The sequence below is a fragment of the Bombina bombina genome, chromosome 2, assembly GCF_027579735.1.
Source record: "Bombina bombina isolate aBomBom1 chromosome 2, aBomBom1.pri, whole genome shotgun sequence".
Lineage (NCBI taxonomy): Eukaryota > Metazoa > Chordata > Amphibia > Anura > Bombinatoridae > Bombina > Bombina bombina.
In genome coordinates, this window is record NC_069500.1 from 1,198,059,305 (window position 1) to 1,198,082,313 (window position 23,009).

Below are 23,009 nucleotides of genomic sequence, written 5' to 3' on the forward strand. Positions count from 1 at the left end.
AATTTTCTTCTTTCATGATTCAGATAGAGAATACAATTTTAAACATATTTCCAATTTATTTCTATTATTTAATTTGCTTCCTTTTCTTGTTATCTTTGCTGAAAGGTTTATCTACGAAGGCTCAGGAGCAGCAAAGAACCTAAGTGTATATATATATATACCCATTGTCATTGGCTCAACTATGTGTTCAGTCAGCAACCAGCAGTGCATTGCTATTCCTTCAACAAAGCATACAAAGGGAATTTGATAATAGAAGTAAACTGGAAAATTGTTTAAAATTGAATGTTCTACCTAAATCATTAAATAAAAAAATTGGGTTTCATGTCATTTTAAAACGGTCTTTTGTAGGGCATTGCCCTAAAGTTAACAGCTCCTTTGCAAATAAAATAAACAAATTACCCCCTAACATTACAAGCCCGCACCCTTAAACCCCAAAATAATAAAACCTAAGTAAAAAAACGCTAATCTAAACATTGCCCCAAAAAGGGCATTTGGATGGGCATTACTCTTAAAAACATAATTTATGTAAGAACTTACCTGATAAATTCATTTCTTTCATAGTGGCAAGAGTCCATGAGCTAGTGACGTATAGGATATACATTCCTACCAGGAGGGGGAAAAGTTTCCCAAACCTCAAAATAGCTATAAATATACCTCCCATCTTTCTCATACCTCAGTTTAACATATAGCCAAGTAGTTAGGTGTAAAAAAAGGAGTAAAAATATACTTTATACAAAAAATCATAACCACAAATAGGGTGCGTCTCATGGACTCTTGCCACAATGAAAGAAAGAAATTTATCATGTAAGTTCTTACATAAATTATGTTTTCTTCCATGTAAGTGTCAAGAGTCCATGAGCTAGTGACGTATGGGATATAATTTCCAAGATGTGGAAGTCCACGAGTCACTAGAGAGGGAGGGATAAAATAAAAACAGCTATATCGGCTGAGAAATTTAATCCAAAATAATAATTACGTTTTATTAAAAATGAAAAAAAACCTCAATTTAAAGGCACTAGAATCAAACTGATACAGCTGCCTGAATAACCATTTTACCAAATGCTGCTTCCAAAGAAGTAAACACATTACAATGGTAACATTCATTACATGTATGCAAGAAGATCAAGTTGCTGCTTTGTAAATTTAATCAACTGAAGCTTCATTCTTGAAAGTCCAAGAAGTGGCAACTGCTCTAATAGAATGAACTGTAATTCATTGAGGCGGAGACTGCCCCGCCTCCAAATAAGCTTTGTGAATCAAAAGTTTCAACCAAGATGCCAGAGAAATGGTGGTGGCTTTCTGACCTTTCCTGGAACCAGAAATCTTTAGTAGCCTCAACGTAATATTTCAAAGCTCTTACCACATCCAAAGAATGTAAAGACCCTTAAAGAGTATTCTTAGGATTAGAACACAAAGAAGGAACAACAATTTCCCTATTAATTTTGTAAGAATTCACAACTTTAGGCAAAAATTTAAGCAAAGTCCGCAAAACAGCTTTATCTTGATGGAAAATTAGATAAGGAGTCTCACAAGAGAGAGCAGACAATTCAGAAACTCTCCTAGCAGAAGAGATAGCCAAAATAAATAATACTTTCCAAGAAAGTAACTTAATATCCAGCGAATGCTTAGGGGCCTATCTATCAATCTCCGAATAACCTGCAGGCGGACAGACATAGCCAGAATTCAACCTGATCGAGTACGATCGGGTTGCTTGACACCTCCCTGCTGGCGGCTGATTGGCCGCGAGTCTGCAGGGGGCAGCGTTGCACCAGCAGCTCTTGTGAGCTCCTGGTGCAATGCTGAATATGGAGAGCGTATTGCTCTCCGTATTCAGCGAAGTCTGGCGGACCTGATCCGCACTGTCGGATCAGGTCCGACAGACTTTGGTAAATAGAGGCCATAGGCTCAAAAGGAAAAGCCTGTAAGATCTTCAATACCAAATTGAGACTCCAAGGAGGAGAAATAGATTTAATAACAGGTTTGATATGAATCAAAGTCTGAACAAAACAGTGAATATCTGGAAGCTTAGCAATCTTTCTATGAAATAAGACAGAAAGAGCAGAGATATGTCCTTTTAAAGTATTTGCAGACAACCCTTTATCCAAACCATCCTGAAGAAACTGTAAAATCCTAGGAATTCTGAAAGAATGCCAAGAATAATCATGATTGGAGCACCATGAAATATAGGTTTTCCAAACCCGATGATAAATCTTTCAAACAAACTTACGAGCCTGTATCATAGTGCTAATTATTGAGTCAGAGAAACCTCTTTGAATAAGCACTAAGTGTTCATTTTCCATTCCTTCAAATTTAGAGATTTGAGATCCTGATGGAAAAACGACCCTTGAGACAGAAGGTCTGGCCTTAAAGGAAGTGGCCAAGACTGGCAACTGGACATCCGGACAAGATCTGCATACCAAAACTGGTGAGGCCATGCTGGTGCTATCATAAACAGATAAGATTGTTCCATTATAATCTTGGAGATCACCCTTGGAAGAAGAATCAGAGGCGGAGAAATGTAAGCAGGTTGGTAAAACCAAGGAACTGCTAAAGCATCTACCATCTCCGCCTGAGGATCCTTGGACCTGGAAAGGTATCTGGGAAGCTTCTTGTTCAGATGAGAGGCCATCAGTTCTATTTCTGGAGGACCCCACATCTGTACAATATGAAAAAACATATCTGGATAGAGAGACCACTCCCCCGGATGTAAAATCTGATGGCTGAGTTAATCCGCTTCCCAATTGTCTACAACTGGGATATGAATCACAGAAATTTGACAAGAGTTGGATTCCACCCAATAAAGTATCCAAGATACTTCTTTCATTGCTGAAGGACTTTGAGTCCCCCCTTGATGATTGACATATGCCACTGTTGTGATACTGTCTGTCTGAAAACAAATGTAAAGTTCTCTCTTCGACAGAGGCCAAGCCTGAAGAGCACTGAAAATAGCACAGAGTTCTAAAATATTGATTGGTAACCTCACCTCTTGATGATGCCAAACCCCTTGTGCTGTCAGAAACCCCCAGACAGCTTCACCAACCTGTAAGACTTGCATCTGTAGAGATCACAGTCCAGGAAGATGAACAAAAGAGGCCCCTTCAACAATAAGGTGATGGTTTAACCACCAAGTCAGATAGAATTGAGTGTTGGGATTTAAGTATATTAACTGTGATATCTGAGTATAATCCCTGCACCATTGGTGCAACATGCAAAGCTATAGAGGTCTCATATGAAAACAAGCAAAGGGGATTGCGTCCGATGCTGCAGTAATGAGACCTAAAACTTCCATGCACATAGCCACTGAAGGGAATGATAGAGACTGAAGGTTTAGACAAGCTAAAATCAACTTAATTTGTCTTTTGTCTGTTAGAGTAAGAGTCATGGACACTGAATCTATCTGGAAACCTAAAAAGGTGACCCTTGTCTGAGGAATCAAGAAACTCTTTTGTAAATTGATTCTCCAACCATGTCTTTGAAGAAACCACACTAGTTGTTTTGTGTGATATTCTGCTAAATTAAAAGATTTAGCTAGTACCAAGATATCGTCCAAATAAGGAAACACCACAATACCCTGATCTCTGATTTCAGATAGAAGGGCACAGAGAACCTTTGAGAACATTCTTGGAGCTGACACTAGGCCAAACGGAAGAGCAACAAATTGGTAATGCTTGTCTAGAAAAGAGAATCTCAGAAAACGATAGTGGTCTGGATGAATCAGAATGTTAAGCTAAGTGTCCTGTAAGTCTATTGTGGACATGAAATGACCTTGCTGAACAAAAAGCAGAATAGTCTTTATAGTCACCATCTTAAAAGTTTGGACTCTTACAAAACCATTTAAAGTTTTCAGATCCTGGATTGGTCTGAACGAATCTTCTTTCTTTGGGACAAGGAACAGATTTGAATAAAAACCCAAACCCTGTTCCTGCTGAGGAACTGGGACAATCACCCCTGAAAGCTCTAGGTCTGAAACACACTTCCAAAAAGACTGAGCCTTCACAAGGTTTGTTGGAACATGAGAAAGAAATAATCTTAACATGGGAGGTCTTATTCTGAAACCTATTTGATACCCTTGAGAAACAATATCCTAAATCTACTGATTTTGAAAAGAATCTGTCCAAATGTCTTAAAATAATTTCAATCTGCCCCTACCAGATGAGCTGGTTTGAGGGCCGCACCTTCATGAAGACTTAGGGGCTGGATTTGGTTTCTTATAAGGCTTGGATTTATTCCAATTCGGAGATGGTCTCCAATTAGAGCCAGAGGCATTAGGGGAAGGAGAGTTTTTTTGTTCTCCATTCCTATGAAAGGAACGAAAACGATTGGGAGTTTTAAACTTACCCTTAGATTTCTTATCTTGGGGCAGAAGAACTCACTTTCCCCCAGTGATAGTGGAGATAATAGAATCCAATTGAAAACCAAATAAATTATTACCCTGAAATGATAGAGATAGTAATCTAGATTTAGACACCATATCAGCATTCCAAGATTTAAGCCATACATCTCTTTTAGTTAGAATAGCTAAAGGCATAGATTTAATATCAATTTTAATGACATCAAATATAGCATCACAAATAAAATGATTAGCATGTAAATGAACATTGCTAGACAGTTTAGGATCTGATAACTGCTGTGCTAAGCTGTCCAACCAAAAAGTTGAAGCAGCAGCAACATCAGCCATAGAAATATCAGGATCCTTAAAATAAGTACTATCTTCCATAGGAATAGTAGTATGTTTGACAAGAGTGGAAATAGCCCCATCAACCTTAGGGACTTTTCCCCAAAACTCTAAATTGGCCACAGGTAAAGGATACTACTTCTTAAACCTAGAAGAAGGTTTAAAAGAAGTACCAGGCTTAGACCATTCTTAAATAATCATATTAGAGATAGCATCTGGAATAGGAAAAACTTCAGGAGTAACTTTAGAAGTTTTAAAATCAGAATTCAAACAATTACTAGTTTTGTTATCAAGAGGACTAGACTCCTAAATACCCAAAGTAAACAATACTTCCTTTAAAAAGAACGAATATATTCAATCTTAAATAGAAAAGAAGATTGGTCAATTCCAGTCTCTGATGCAGGATCCTCTGAGCCAGAGAGATCCTCATCAGCAGAGGATACTTCAGTATGCTGTTGGTCAATATAAATTTCATCAGATTTATGGCAGACTTAGAAAGACCTTTTACGTTTATTTGAAGGCAGAATAGCAGTCATATCCTTCTCTATGGCTGCAGCAATATAATTATTCATATCTGTAGGAATATCATGTACATTAGACTGTGAAGGAATAACAGTAGATGTATTTGTACTTATAGAAACATTATCTGCATGTAATAATCTCACATAACAAGTGCCACATAATTGAGCTGAAGAAATAAGATCAGCTAATTTACAACAAACACACTTAGCTTTGGTAGAATTGTGTTCAGGCAACTTAGTTCCTACAGTAACACCAGAGGCAGGAGCAGTTTGAGACATCTTTAAAAATGTAAAAAAAAAAATAATAAAACAAAACATCCAATTTCCTCAAAATAGCAGTTTCAGGAATAGGAAAAAATGCTTATGATAAAATTCTTATGATAATGAAAGAGAACGAGAATCTTTATACTTCTGCGCAACTTCGAACTGTTTAAGTCTTATACTATAAAGTTTATTAATATAGTCTTTAACAATGAGTATTTAAGATAGATGTATAAATGGTATATGTTCTGGGTTCATATGCAACACATCCAAGTCAGAAAAGAGTATAGGTGTCCTCTTACCGTAAATTACCCCAATCATATGAGGTAATGTATAGTCATGTAGTTAAAGATGTAGGTCTATGGTCTGCCACTGTGGGTGCTTGTTCTTTCCGTGCAGCCTTGTGTATGGTAGTCCTGTGTCTGGAACTTCCTTAATCTTGTGCTTGGAAAGCTCTTGGCAATATGGTAGTTTTCATCCCGGAGTCTTTCCCAGATGTCTCAAAGGAAGAAGTGGAGAGAAGAAAACAAAGCAGACATAGCGTAATCCAGTAAAAAAAGATCATAAATTTATTTACAATAAAACAATAAAACAATAGGAATCGTACTCACATGGAATAACCTCAATCAAGTATGAGGTAAGTATAGGCACATATAGTCATAGGAGTACACAGACAGGTGATACTTTCGATATCTTGACTTAGAAGAAATACTTCTTATAGTACATTAAGTGCAATCTTATAGTCATGTACTGCCCCTGTGTCTAAATGTAGATGGTGAGTCAGGGGGAGAATGTCATGAAAGGCTGTCTTTCTAGCTCCTGGGCATGAAAGGAGAACCCGGTATCAAATTAGACAATAAGACAATAAGGTATGCTGCACAATTGTAGCTGAAAATGTACCTGGGTGCTGGAAGCGCTCTCGACTGTCTGCATCAGGTCGGAGTATAATCCAAGTAAAGAGTGCTCAGCCTGGTGGTAGCGGGTCAAACTCCGCTCTGGGGTTAGTCCTGGGAACAGGAGCTGTAAGTAGCGCCGGTGCACACTTAGGATACAAGTGAGGAAACAGTACTGCCACACCTGGAGAGCCTTACGCGTTTCGAAGTGTCATATACTTCTTCGTCAGAGGCAATGTGGAGTACTGTGTAACCGGCTTATTTTTGAAAGCGGTCCAGGTTGGCGTGTTTCCTCACGTGTACGTGTGACATAATGCGCTGTGCGTCTAAGGTAGCCAATTGGAAGAATAGAGTCTCCGTTGTTAGTGGAAACGGTAGTTACGTGTGTCTTGAAGCGTGGCTTGTCAGCAGTAGCCACTGACAATCGTAGCGAATCCGTTGCAGATGGCAATCCGTTGCAGAACTGGAAAACCTATGCATGAATTTCAAGAATAAAGATGACAATCTGTGTAAAAGAGAAAAAGAGGCTTTGAAACAGATTATAGACATGGATAACATTATCCTAAGGGAGGCAGACAAGGGAGGAGGCCTGGTAATCCAGAATAAAGTGGATTATATCACAGAAGCATATAGGCTTCTTAATGATCCCTTAACTTACATAGAACTAAGAGGAGACCCAACCACCACATTCCAAACAGCATATGAGTCCATTTTAGATACAGCGAACTTCAACAAAATACTGAATAAACAAGAACTAGAATATCTGACCCATTCACATCCAAGAAAGTCTATATTTTACCATCTACAAAAGATACATAAGGACCAACAAAACCCACCGGGACGTCCTATTGTATCCGGCATCGACTCACTCACAGCCAGACTATCGGAATACGTAGACTTTTTTCTAAAACCTTTGGTACCACTGTTACACTCGTATATCAGGGATTCCACAGACCTGATTACCAAAGTCAGTCAGTTACAATGGAAGGACACCTACAAATGGATGGCACTAGATGTGTCATCCTTATATACATGTATCCCACATGAACTGGGAATACAGACCTTATCCCAAGTCATAAAAAGGACACATCTTTCAGATAACCACCAAGCATTCTTACTAGACAGTATCAGGTTTGTGCTAGAAAAGAACTACTTTGTTTTTGATGGAAACTACTTCCTCCAAATTAGTGGGACGGCTATGGGGACCATTATGGCCCCCAGCTATGCCAACCTTTATATGGGAGAATGGGAAACCATGTACATCTATACCAACAATCCCTACAGCAATAATATCATTTGGTGGGGACGCTACATAGACGACATTGTAGTGATATGGAACGGTGAAGACGAACTTTGTCAAGAGTTTATTAAACACATCATTAATAACCCACTAAATCTCCATTTTACCTCAAAAGTATCCTCTACATGCATCGAATTTCTGGATTTAATACTCTTCCACGAAGGTGAAACTATCATGACAAAACTCTTCACAAAAGATACCGATTGCAACGGATACCTGAGAGCCGATAGTGCCCATTATAGACCATGGATTAATAATATACCATATGGTCAGTTCCAATGGGTTAGGAGAAACTGCACCAAAATCAGTGACTATAACAAAGAATCAGAAATTTTAAAACAAAATTTCTGCAGAAGAAATACCCAAGACAATTAGTGGGAAATTCTCAGAAGAAGGTCAGAGATCTAGATAGAAATGCTCTTCTAAAAGGAAAAAAGGAAAAAACCACACATAATACTCCCAGCACCACAAGGATTACCACCTATAATGAGGCAGCACCTGAGATCAAAAAAATTCTCAAGAAATATTGGCCTATCTTCCAACAGGATTCCCTATTAAAAAACTCAATAGGGGTTACTCCCAAAATTATTTTTAGAAAAAAACAAAATTTCAAGCAACTACTAGCTCCAAGCCAAATCAAAAATAACACGAGCTGGCTAACGGACAAAAGCAAAGGTTTTTTTAAATGTTACAGGCTCAACTGCAAAGCCTGTGAGCATGCTTATGATCCCAAAAAACCTACTAAAATAATACAATCCAAAACCTTTACCGACAAAAATTGCACTGTAAATAAATTAACTAACTGCAAGACCACTTACGTTGTATACCTCTTGGAATGCCCGTGTGGCCTGCAATACATAGGGTGCACCAAGAGGGCATATAAAACCAGACTGCTCGAACAATTAAACAATATAGAATATGGCTACAAAGACCATAGCCTCTCCAGACACTTTAAATAGACCCATCATCAGGATCCCAGCCTTCTAAAAGGCACAATTCTGGAACATGTAGTGATCCCACCAAGAGGAGGAGATAGATTCTGGAGACTCAGACAGCGTGAGTCATACTGGATCCACTACATGGGAACAATGACACCAATGGGTCTGAATGAAGAGATTGATTTAGTGGCCTTCTTGTGATAAACCTTATACTCACAAGTTTCATAAAAACTCCATTTCATAGAACTTCCAGCACATATCTTTGCAAGCCATTAACGAGAATACTATACCATATACAAAAACAATTATTCTTTTGAATACTCCATATTATACCCATCACAAACAGTTCCATTTAGTATCAAATATGACACACAATATAGTCTCCCCTTTGTGTTTCTCCCATCTAGAACTATTTCTTTCTATATTTGATCTAGGGGTCCCTCCTCTAGGAGTTTTGTAGTAGAAACAAACATACACAAGGGCCCAAGTGGGCATTACACCTTCTTTTTCATCATTTTTTACCTTCACTGATGTGTAGGGGTCCATAAAAGGAAAGCTAGCAGACTATTACACCTAACTGTAGAACATACCATTGTCTAAAGCACTCTTAGGATCTAGGATTGTAGCTAACGAAGTATGTTTTTTTTTTTTCTCTCTCTAACAGAAATATCTTAGATTTGCCCTTATACAGGCTCTTCTGTATCACTACTAGTTATGTTTTTCAGGTACGCTCTATTGTACAGAGAATTTCTCAAGTATCCTTGGGTTGATCCCCTCAGTGTTAATTTTTGAACACTACCAAGTTTTTTTCAATCTTTAATTTTTAATTGGTATATATCGATTACAAATATTTAACGCTTTTAATGCATTTAACCGCAATGACTATAAATACAGTTTTGTGCTTTCTTGTATTTTTACCGTATCAGTCTCTGTTAGCTTAGTTAAAGACCTTAGGATGACACATGAATATTTACACTAGTCTGCATTTTGCAGTGAGTACTGTATTAACCCCGTAATCACACATTGGTGTCTAGATGAACAACATAAAAGGACATAGGTGCCTATATGGCCTAGTATTGTCTTGACACAGGTGAGTCAGTAAGTTATTGGAAAGGTACTCACATTTGTTGTAGCATCTCCTTTGATGCTATAGAGGCAGGATGGGATCAATATGGTCACCCACCAGACTTAATCAAGGGCCTGCTGGACACCAGGAAATCCAGAAACCACCAGTAGTTCAAAAAGAGGCCCAACACCAGGGACTCCTCTCAAAAAAAGGATATGTGGCAGCAAAGAGATGATAGCAAGTGTCCCAATAAAAATAGTTTTATTAAAATGATAAAAACAAAGCGACGCGTTTCTCAGCACTAAGCTGTTTCATCAGGCTTCCTGAATCTTAATCTAACACGTTGATGTGAGTGTCTCCTATTATGGGGGTTGTTCCTATCCTGCTGGGATTGGGATTTTTTGTGGGGTCGACCCTCGATTTGCATGTTATTGCGCTGTTTGCCTGTGGGTTTGTTTGTAAGACTATGTGTAGTATTACTCTGAGTATGGGAAGTGTCCCTTGTTTTGGGGGGCTCTTCCCAAATATCATCTTCTCCCTCTGGTGGTTGGGATTCCTCTCCCTCCTGCATATCAAGATAATCTCTCAATAATTTTTTTCTTTTTTTGTTTCTAAGAGACTCTCAAATCTAGAAATTTTTTCTTTATTTTTCTCATCCAGATCCTTAAAAACTGGGTCCCCCTTATGTTTTTCTAGGTTGTTTTTCAATTCTTTAATTTCAGAGGATATTTTTTCTATCTTAAAGTTTCTGTATCTAGATGCTATTTTCATTAAGATAAATGAGCATTCTTCTAAAGCTGTATCCCACTCTGTAAGATATTCAACATCTTCAGAGTCAAATATGGATGATTTATATAATTTAAGACCTCTAGGAATAATTTTATATTTGAGATATCTCTCAAGATTTAGGTTGTCATACCAATGGGTTAGTTGCTTTTTACTTACTCTTTCCAAAGTTTCAAAAATTTCCTTGGGGTCTATATTCTGTTCAATAACTAATTGACTTTCTTCATCTAGATTGATAGAAAGTTTTTTAATTTTTGTGAGTGGATCAAAGTAGTTACCAAATTCAAAGGTGTGGGAATTCATATTTAGATTCTTAATGTGTTCCAACGTGCAGCTGGTTAGGGTACGTCACTAAAAAGTGGCGGAAGACAGGTAAAACAAGAAAAAAAAAACAGCGCTCTAAATGGGACACAGAGTAAAAGGGTATGCAACTAGAAGCTGAATATATCTAAGGGGTATATGTGTCTCTGAATACTACCCCAACAGAAGTGTATAATAACTTAAATTCTGGTATGTTGATACATGATTACCTAGACCAGATGTTATACAAAAGTAAAATCAAAAGCAAAAATCATAGCCCTCTATAAAAAAAATGAGAGCAGTGAGCAAAAGAGGGAGAGACTTAATATAACAAATTTTGGCACCAAGAATGACTCAAACAAAGATGACGCAAATGCAAAGGAAAAAAACTTTTGCCGCCAAAGCTAACACAATGAAATGACGCAACTCGCGTCATAACAGGCAAAAGTTTGCGGCAAAAAAATTTGCATCAACAAAAAACGCAAGAAATTACGTGACTTGAATCATGACAGGTGCAACTTTGCGCCAAAAATGACGCGATAAAAAGTAGCATTTTGTGTCATCGCGAGCCTAATTTGCCCACAATAATTTTGAAAAACAGACTCCAAGTTACAACTAACTGGAGCCAAACATAGCTGAGAAATTATATATACTTATCAGAACACACCCATCCACATATAGCGGACAGCCAAACCAGTACTGAAACATATCAGTAGAGCTAATGGTAGAGGAGTATAATGTTGATCTGTAAAGGGGGCAGCAGATGAATCCCTGTGACCGATTTACAGAGAGCCCTAGAATAGATTTCCTATAGGCAAAAACATGGTATCATCAGGCAATACTCCCTTCACATCCCTCAGACAAACACTGTACTTTAAGAGGAATTGGGCTTCAAAATGCTTAGAAGGGTTTTTCACAGAAGAAATCAAGCACATTTTGCTTCACTACCTCCAAAAGAGGCAATGATTGTAAAACTGAGGTATGAGTGAGGTAGGAGGTATATTTCTCTTGTTAAGTGTATCCAGTCCACGGATCAACCATTACTTATGGGATATTAACTCCTCCCCAACAGGAAGTGCAAGAGGATTCACCCAGCAGAGCTGCTATATAGCTCCTCCCCTAACTGCCATTACCAGTCATTCTCTTGCACCCAACGAATAGATAGGATGTGTGAGAGGACTGTGGTGATTATACTTAGTTTCATACCTTCAATCAAAAGTTTGTTATTTTATAATAGCACCGGAGTGTGTTATTCCTTCTCTGGTAGAATTTGAAGAAGAATCTACCTGAGTTTTTCTATGATTTTAGCCAGAGTAGTTAAGATCATATTGCTGTTTCTCGGCCATCTGAGGAGAGGTAAACTTCAGATCAGGGGACAGCGGGCAGATTAATCTGCAAAGAGGTATGTAGCAGCTTATTATTTTCTGACAATGGAATTGATGAGAAAATTCTGCCATACCGATATAATGTAAACTCAGCCTTAAATGCAGTAGCAGCAACTGGTATCAGGCTGTCATGTATGTATATTTTACACTTCAGTATTCTGGGGAATGGCACTTCACTGGAATTATACTGTATGCATAAAACTTTAGCCTAATTTGCAGGGACTAGCAACAGGCTTTTTAATAACACTCAATTTATTAATGTTAAACGTTTTTTGCTGGCATGTAAAATCGTTTAATTTTCTGAGGTACTGTGTGAAAAAATGTTTTGGGCACTATTTTTTTCCACTTGGCAGTCGTTTTATTTAATTTATGACAGTTTACTGATCTCTCTCACTGTTATGTGTGAGGGGGAGGGACCTTTTTTGGTGCTTTTGCTACGCATCAAAAAATTCAGTCAGAAGTTTATTGTCTTCCCTGCATGATCCGGTTCATCTCTACAGAACTCAGGGGTCTTCAAAACTTGTTTTGAGGGAGGTAATCACTCACAGCAGAGCTGTGAGATTGTAATTGACTGTGATAAAAAAAAACGTTTATTTCTGTATTTTTTTTTTTTTTTTTCTGCTATCAGGGTTAGTTATCCTTTGCTAATGGGAGCAATCCTTTGCTAAAATTGTGTTTTTTACAAAGATTTGATGCTATAACTTTTCAGTTTATTAATTTTCAACTGTCATAACTTTTTCTGTGCTTCTTATAGGCACAGTACGTTTTCATATTATAGTAAATTACTTGAAAAGTATTTTCAAGTTGCTAGTTTATTTGCTAGTGTGTTAAACATGTCTGATTCAGAGGAAGATATCTGTGCTATATGTGCTAAAGCCAAAGTGGAGCCCAATAGAAATTTATGTACTAACTGTATTGATGCTACTTTAAATAAAAGTCAATCTGTACAAATTGAACATATTTCACCAAACAACGAGGGGAGAGTTATGCCGACTAACTCGCCTCACGTGTCAGTACCTGCATCTCCCGCTCGGGAGGTGCGTGATATTGTAGCGCCGAGTACATCTGGGCGGCCATTACAAATCACATTACAGGATATGGCTACTGTTATGACTGAAGTTTTGGCTAAATTACCAGAACTAAGAGGTAAGCGTGATCTCTCTGGGGTGAGAACAGAGTGCGCTGATAATATTAGGGCCATGTCAGACACTGCGTCACAATTTGCAGAACATGAGGACGGAGAGCTTCATTCTGCGGGTGACGGTTCTGATCCAAACAAACTGGATTCAGATATTTCAAATTTTAAATTTAAGCTGGAAAACCTCCGTGTATTACTAGGGGAGGTGTTAGCGGCTCTGAATGATTGTAACACAGTTGCAATACCAGAGAAAATGTGTAGGTTGGATAAATATTTTGCGGTACCGTCGAGTACTGACATTTTTCCTATACCTAAGAGACTTACTGAAATTGTTACTAAGGAGTGGGATAGACCCGGTGTGCCGTTCTCACCCCCTCCGATATTTAGAAAGATGTTTCCAATAGACGCCATCACACGGGACTTATGGCAAACGGTCCCTAAGGTGGAGGGAGCAGTTTCTACTTTAGCTAAGCGTACCACTATCCCGGTGGAGGATAGCTGTGCCTTTTCAGATCCAATGGATAAAAAGTTAGAGGGTTACCTTAAGAAAATGTTTGTTCAACAAGGTTTTATATTGCAACCTCTTGCATGCATTGCGCCTGTCACGGCTGCAGCAGCATTTTGGTTTGAGTCTCTGGAAGAGACACTTGAATCAGCTCCATTAGATGAGATTACACACAAGCTTAAAGCCCTTAAGTTAGCTAACTCATTTATTTCAGATGCCGTAGTACATTTAACTAAACTTACGGCTAAGAATTCCGGATTCGCCATTCAGGCACGCAGAGCACTGTGGCTAAAATCCTGGTCAGCTGACATTACTTCTAAATCTAAATTGCTTAATATACCTTTCAAAGGGCAGACCTTATTCGGGCCCGGGTTGAAAGAAATTATCGCTGACATTACAGGAGGTAAAGGCCATGCCCTGCCTCAAGACAGAGCCAAACCTAAGGCTAGACAGTCTAATTTTCGTTCCTTTCGTAATTTCAAAGCAGGAGCAGCATCAACTTCCTCTGCACCAAAACAGGAAGAAGCTGTTGCTCGCTACAGACAAGGCTGGAGACCTAACCAGTCCTGGAACAAGGGCAAGCAGGCCAGGAAACCTGCTGCTGCCCCTAAGACAGCATGGATCGAGGGCCCCCGATCCGGGAACGGATCTAGTGGGGGGCAGACTTTCTCTCTTCGCCCAGGCTTGGGCAAGAGATGTCCAGGATCCCTGGGCGTTAGAGATCATATCTCAGGGATACCTTCTAGACTTCAAATTCTCTCCCCCAAGAGGGAGATTTCATCTGTCAAGGTTGTCAACAAACCAAATAAAGAAAGAAGCGTTTCTACGCTGCGTACAAGATCTTTTATTAATGGGAGTGATCCATCCGGTTCCGCGGTCGGAACAAGGACAAGGGTTTTACTCAAATCTGTTTGTGGTTCCCAAAAAAGAGGGAACTTTCAGGCCAATCTTGGATTTAAAGATCCTAAACAAATTCCTAAGAGTTCCATCGTTCAAAATGGAAACTATTCGGACAATTTTACCCATGATCCAAAAGGGTCAGTACATGACCACAGTGGATTTAAAGGATGCTTACCTTCACATACCGATTCACAAAGATCATTACCGGTATCTAAGGTTTGCCTTTCTAGACAGGCATTACCAGTTTGTAGCTCTTCCATTCGGATTGGCTACGGCTCCGAGAATCTTCACAAAGGTTCTGTGTGCTCTTCTGGCGGTACTAAGACCGTGAGGAATTGCGGTAGCTCCGTACCTAGACGACATTCTGATACAAGCTTCAAGCTTTCAAACTGCCAAGTCTCATACAGAGTTAGTACTGGCATTTCTAAGGTCGCATGGATGGAAGGTGAACAAAAAGAAGAGTTCTCTCTTTCCACTCACAAGAGTTCCCTTCTTGGGGACTCTTATAGATTCTGTAGAAATGAAGATTTACCTGACAGAAGACAGGTTAACAAAGCTTCAAAATGCATGCCGCGTCCTTCATTCCATTCAACACCCGTCAGTAGCTCAATGCATGGAGGTGATCGGCTTAATGGTAGCAGCAATGGACATAGTACCCTTTGCACGTCTACATCTCAGACCGCTGCAATTGTGCATGCTAAGTCAGTGGAATGGGGATTACTCAGACTTGTCCCCTACTCTGAATCTGGATCAAGAGACCAGAAATTCTCTTCTATGGTGGCTTTCTCGGCCACATCTGTCCAGGGGGATGCCATTCAGCAGGCCGGACTGGACAATTGTAACAACAGACGCCAGCCTACTAGGTTGGGGCGCTGTCTGGAATTCTCTGAAGGCTCAGGGACAATGGAATCAGGAGGAGAGTCTCCTACCAATAAACATTCTGGAATTGAGAGCAGTTCTCAATGCCCTTCTGGCTTGGCCCCAGTTAACAACTCGGGGGTTCATCAGGTTTCAGTCGGACAACATCACGACTGTAGCTTACATCAACCATCAGGGAGGGACAAGAAGCTCCCTAGCAATGATGGAAGTATCAAAGATAATTCGCTGGGCAGAGTCTCACTCTTGCCACCTGTCAGCAATCCACATCCCGGGAGTGGAGAACTGGGAGGCGGATTTCTTAAGTCGTCAGACTTTTCATCCGGGGAAGTGGGAACTTCATCCGGAGGTCTTTGCCCAAATACTTCGACGTTGGGGCAAACCAGAGATAGATCTCATGGCGTCTCGACAGAACGCCAAGCTTCCTCGTTACGGGTCCAGATCCAGGGATCCGGGAGCGGTTCTGATAGATGCTTTGACAGCACCTTGGACCTTCGGGATGGCTTATGTGTTTCCACCCTTCCCGATGCTTCCTCGATTGATTGCCAGAATCAAACAGGAGAGAGCATCAGTGATTCTAATAACGCCTGCATGGCCACGCAGGACTTGGTATGCAGATCTAGTGGACATGTCATCCTGTCCACCTTGGTCGCTACCTCTGAAACAGGACCTTCTTATCCAGGGTCCCTTCAAACATCAAAATCTAATTTCTCTGAAGCTGACTGCTTGGAAATTGAACGCTTGATTTTATCAAAACTTGGTTTTTCTGAGTCAGTTATTGATACCTTAATACAGGCTAGGAAGCCTGTTACCAGAAAGATTTACCATAAGATATGGCGCAAATACTTATATTGGTGCGAATCCAAGAGTTACTCATGGAGTAAGGTTAGGATTCCGAGGATATTGTCTTTTCTACAAGAAGGTTTAGAAAAGGGTTTATCCGCTAGTTCCTTAAAGGGACAGATTTCAGCTCTGTCCATTCTTTTACACAAACGTCTGTCAGAAGTTCCGGACGTTCAAGCTTTTTGTCAGGCTTTAGCTAGGATCAAACCTGTGTTTAAAACTGTTGCTCCACCATGGAGTTTGAACTTAGTTCTTAATGTTTTACAGGGGGTTCCGTTTGAACCCCTTCATTCCATTGATATCAAGTTGTTATCTTGGAAAGTTCTGTTTTTAATGGCGATTTCCTCGGCTCGAAGAGTCTCTGAGTTATCTGCCTTACATTGTGATTCTCCTTATCTGATTTTTCATTCAGACAAGGTAGTTCTGCGTACTAAACCTGGGTTCCTACCTAAGGTGGTCACTAACAGGAATATCAATCAAGAGATTGTGGTTCCATCTTTGTGTCCTAATCCTTCTTCGAAAAAGGAACGTCTGCTACACAATCTAGATGTAGTCTGTGCCCTAAAATTTTATCTACAGGCAACTAAGGATTTTCGACAAACGTCTTCCCTGTTTGTCGTTTATTCTGGTCAGAGGAGAGGTCAAAAAGCTTCGGCTACCTCTCTCTCCTTTTGGCTTCGTAGCATAATACGGTTAGCCTATGAGACTGCTGGACAGCAGCCTCCTGAAAGAATTACAGCACATTCTACTAGAGCTGTGGCTTCCACTTGGGCCTTTAAGAATGAGGCTTCTGTTGAACAGATTTGCAAGGCTGCAACTTGGTCTTCTCTTCATACTTTTTCCAAATTTTACAAATTTGACACTTTTGCTTTTTCGGAGGCTGTTTTTGGGAGAAAGGTTCTTCAGGCAGTGGTTCCTTCTGTATAAAGAGCCTGCCTGTCCCTCCCGTCATCCGTGTACTTTAGCTTTGGTATTGGTATCCCATAAGTAATGGATGATCCGTGGACTGGATACACTTAACAAGAGAAAACATAATTTATGCTTACCTGATAAATTTATTTCTCTTGTAGTGTATCCAGTCCACGGCCCGCCCTGTCACTTTAAGGCAGGTAATTTTTCCATTAAACTACAGTCACCACTGTACCCTATGGTTTTCCTTTCTCTGCATGTTTTCGGTCGAATGACTGGTAATGGCAGTTAGGGGAGGAGCTATATAGCAGCTCTGCTGGGTGAATCCTCTTGCACTTCCTGTTGGGGAGGAGTTAATATCCCATAAGTAATGGATGATCCGTGGACTGGATACACTACAAGAGAAATAAATTTATCAGGTAAGCATAAATTATGTTTTATAGGCATTTTAAAGTTTGGGAAACTTTGCCCCCTCCTGGTAGGAATGTATATCCGATACATCACTAGCTCACAGACTCTTGTCACTTACATGAAAGAAAGGGCAGTCAGATCTTTTTCAGCCCCCTAAAAATAGAAAAAATTCCCTAATCTCAAAAAAAACTATCTAAGATTAACACCCAAATACTCACCAATGATGAAGAGCGGTGATCCATCTTCATCACTGCTGCAAAACATCTTCATCCATCGGGAGAGCATCTTTTCCAATCTTCATCGATTCCGCTATCTATCTTCTATCTTCATACCGTTGGTGATGGCGATGTCATCTGTGATATCGGTCCTCCTCTTTAAACCAGCGTCACGGAGCTCCACTTCATGCTGTCCCTAGCCGCACACTGAAGATTGAATGCAAGGTACCCCTTTTATATAGGGGTACACTTGCATTCCTATTGGCTGACAAATTCAAATCAGCCAATAGGATGAAAGCTGCTTACATCCTATTGGCTGATTTGACATCTATGAAGATGGATCGCCGCCCTTCAGGATTGGTGAGTACCAATTTGGGGATTAGTGTTATTTAGGGATTTTTTTTATTTTTGGGGGGGCTGAAAAAGAGCTGAATGCCCTATTAAGTTCAATGCCCATCCAAATGCCCTTTTCAGGGCAATGGTTAGATTAGGGTTTTTTTACTTAGGTTTTTTTTTTTTATTTTGGGAGGGTTGTAATGTTAGGGTGTAATTTGTTTATTTTATTTGCAAAATAGCTGTTTATAGCAATGTCACATGTCACACAAAAGGCCCTTTTAAGGCTATTGGTATTTTATTACTAGATTGGGGATTTTCTTTTATTTTGGGGTGTTTTTTCTTGTAATTATAGTTTTTGTTTTATTTTTGGTAATGTTAAGTTTTAGATCTTTTTCAGCCTCAAAAAAATAAAACAATTCCCTGATCTCAAAAAAAAACATAAAAAGAAACCTAAGTCTAATCCCCAAATTGATACTCACCAATTATGAAGGGTGGTGATCCATCTTCATCTGGTGGCAAAACATCTTCATCCATCGGCAGAGCATCTTCTCCAATCTTCATCCATCCTGCTATCCATCTTGTATCTTCATCCTGTTGGCGACGGCAAAGTCCTCCGGGGATGTCATCTGTGACGTTGGTCCTCCTTTTCAAACCAGGGACGCAGAGCTCCTCTTCATGCTGTCCCTTTGCTGTTTTTTTTTTTTTTGTATAATTTATTTTTCTAAAACAAGTAATGTTAAGTTTAGGCTTAGGTTTAAATTGTTTTTCATGTATTTTTATTTTGTTACAGTTAGGGGTTGTTAGGTTTAAGGGCAGATAGTTTAATTTAGGTTTTAGTGATGTAGGTAGATGGCGGTTTAGAGGTAATAGCATTATTTAGTGTTGGTGGTTTAGGGGTTGAAAACATTATTTAGTGTTAGCGATGTGGGGGTAGGGCGGTTTAGGAGTTAATAGTTTAATTTAGGTAGTTGTGATGCGGGGGTGGTGGTTTACGGGTTATTAGGTTTATTTATTATTTGTGGCGCAAGGGGATGGAAGTTTTAGGGGTTAACAGCTTTATTCCTTAGTTGTGATGCGGGGAGTAGTGGTTTAGGGGTTAATGTTGTAGTTTATGGGTGTAAGTTACTTTGTAAAATATTTTTGATGTGTTTTCTGAAACTTCTTTTGTTTTGCAAAACACATAACAGCAGGTCTTTGAATGAGGAATGGATCGTTCCAGTATAGGCCATATTGCTTGCGGGAAAGCCATACCGTGCGACTTGTAATACCAAGTAGGTGACCATTCCGCACACAAAGGGTATTTTGGCACGGTAAAGCCATACCACACAATTTGTAATCTGGGCCACTGTGTGTTAAAAAGAAAATTGAAAGATATACTGCTAGACAACAAAGCCTAGTATATAAAACAAAGGCCCAGCAGGTGCCCTACTGTGCCCCCATGGCAATAAAACATTAAATGTTAAAAATGATGCTCTGATTCAGAATTAACACAAAAAAATTAAATATAAATCCAAGCTTAACAGAGAATAAAAAATGAATGACAGTATTGTGTTTGAAGTGGAAATAAAATTGTACTTCTGAATCTGATCTGATTCTGCACAAACGGAGTTCAAGAAAAAAACAGCACACACTGTCTCTGCTATTTCTCAAGCACTAACATTAAAACAACTACAACAAATACAGTAGCTGTTGCTGATTTTATTAAAAAGACGACTAAATACAGCAGAATGTAATATTTGAGACATACCCAAGAAAAGGACATTGCTTTAGCACTTAATTTGAAATTTTATTTGAATTTGAAATGGGCAGTAGAATATTATTCTGTCAAGTTTAATTTTACAATTTTCCTTCCCCCTGTATCACGTGACAGCCATCAGCCAATCACAAATTGCATAAACGTATATAATGTACACTTTGGGGGCTAGTTATCAAGCCGTCTACTTTTCTGGCTTTGCCGGCCCAATACGTCCGCCTAAGCTCGCCTACCTTCGCCGCCGCGGACCTGAAAAAATACGCCTAAGTTATCAAATAAAGCTGTCAAAAAGCCGCGGGGCGATGAGCAGCGGACTGTGACAGTTATCACTCATCCGATCTCGCTGCCCTTCGGCTTTTTCCCAGCTTTATTGCTAGCCTGTCACTAAGTACTCACACTAAACTGCACTGTTCTACCCCCTATACCGGCGCCCCCGGAACCTCCCGCAACTAAATAAAGTTACTACCCCCTAAACCGCCGCTCCTAGACCCCGCCGCAACTCTTATAAATGTATTAACCCCTAAACCGCTGCTCCCGGACACCGCTGCCACCTACATTATACCTAGTAACCCCTATCCTGCCCCCCCTATACCGTCGCCCTCTATTATAAAATTATTAACCCCTATCCTGCTGATCCCGCACCTCTCCGCAACTAAATAAATAGTTTAACCCCTAAACCGCCGCTCCATGAACCCGCCGCAACCTATAATAAATGTATTAACCCCTATCCTGCCCCCCACTAAGCCGCCGCCACTGTAATAAAATGATTAACCCCTAAACCTAAGTCTAACCCTAACCATAACGCCCCCTAACTTAAATATTAATTAAATAAATCTAAATAAATTAACTCTTATTAACTAAATGAATCCTATTTAAAACTAAATACTTACCTTTAAAATAAACCCTAATATAGCTACAATATAAATAATAATTATATTCTAGCTATCTTAGGATTTATATTTATTTTACAGGTAACTTTGTATTTATTTTAGCTAGTTAGAATAGTTATTAAATAGTTATTAACTATTTAATAACTACCTAGCTAAAAGAAATACAAAATTACCTGTAAAATAAATCCTAACTTAAGTTACAATTAAACCTAATACTACACTATCATTAAATTAACTAAATAAACTACCTACAAAGAACTACAATGAAATACAATTACATAAACTAACTAAAGTACAAAAAATAAAAAAAGCTAAGTTACAAAAAATAAAAAATTAAGTTACAAACATGTTAAAAATATTACAACAATTTTAAGCTACTTACACCTAATCTAAGCCCCCTAATAAAATAACAAACCCCCCAAAATAAAAAAAAATCCCTACCCTATTCTAAATTACATAAATTTCAAAGCTCTTTTACCTTACCAGCCCTTAAAAGGGCCATTTGTTGGGGCATGCCCCAAAAAGTTCAGCTCTTTTGCCTGTAAAATAAAAATACAACCCCCCCCCCAACATTAAAACCCACCACCCACATACCCCTAATCTAACCCAAACCCCCCTTACAAAAACCTAACACTAATCCCCTGAAGATCATCCTACCTTGAGTCGTCTTCACTCAGCCGAGCCACCGATGGAACTGAAGAGGACATCCGGAGCGGAAGAAGTTAATCCTCCAAGCGGCGCTGAAGAAATCTTCCATCCGATGAAGTCATCATCCAGGCGGCGCTGAAGAAGTCTTCGATCCGGCCGATGTCATCTTCAAAGAGGCGCTGAAGAGGTCTTCTATCCGGGCGAAGTCATCTTCCAAGCCGGGTCTTGAATCTTCCTTCCGCCGACGCGGAACCACCTTCTTCACCGACGGACTACGACGAATGACGGCTCCTTTAAGGGACGTCATCCAAGATGGCGTCCCCTCAATTCCGATTGGCTGATAGGATTCTATCAGCCAATCGGAATTAAGGTAGGAAAATCTGATTGGCTGATGGAATCAGCCAATCAGATTGAGCTTGCATTCTATTGGCTGTTCCGATCAGCCAATAGAATGCGAGCTCAATCTGATTGGCTGATTGGATCAGCCAATCGGATTGAACTTGAATCTGATTGAACTTGAATCTGATTTTACTTTGTAAAATATTTTAGAAGTATTTTATGTAACTTTTTAATTGCGATTTCCGCTCAACTTGAAGTGCAAACGATTGCGAAAACCCTTGCGAAATTGATTGCACTCCACTTGTTTGTATCTGTTTGAATTTAAAACATTATGGGCTAGATTACAAGTGGAGTGCAAACAATTTTGTGAGGGTTTTTATGATCGTTTGCGGTCCATGTTATCTGCGCTGTTATTAAAAGTTGAGCAAAATCGCAATTGTACCATAATTTACAATGGAATCATTACAGCAATTTTACAGCTGTGATTACCTGTTTTGCAAAACTAAAAAGTTGTAAAAAAACACTTCATTACAAAGTACATTTACACTCATGATAAAACCATCTAATAAAAATTATTTAGAACAAATATTGCACACACATCTATAAGGTTCAAAGATTTGAGATCTTGTGTTTTCGAGAGAAAACCCCCCACCAAAGGGATTTGTTATAATACATGTTTGACACTACATAAGGGTATATACATGCGTTACATTATAATGAATTTAGGTCACAGATGAATGCGTGAGCTGAAACGCGACTGACCCCCACATCTCTGCATGTAGTTTTATGATTTCTTGTTGTTCTTAGTTTCCATGCTTCAATAAATATGTTTTTTTGCTTTTGTTTTACCCATGCTCTGCTCCTCTGTTTTCCCCATATAAAAATAATGTGCCCATTTTGATAATAGAAGTATATTGGGAAGATTTTTTTAAAATGGCATGCTGAATATTAATTATGAAACTTTAATTTTAACTTAAGTGACCCTTTAAGGCAATGCCAAATAACTTATAATAGCATAAACTGTACTTTTTCCAAAGCTCAATTCAAAGTGACTTAAAATGGCTGAGCTTCTCCTAATCTCCCATCTCCCTTTGTTAGGTTAAAACTGGATTTGACATTCT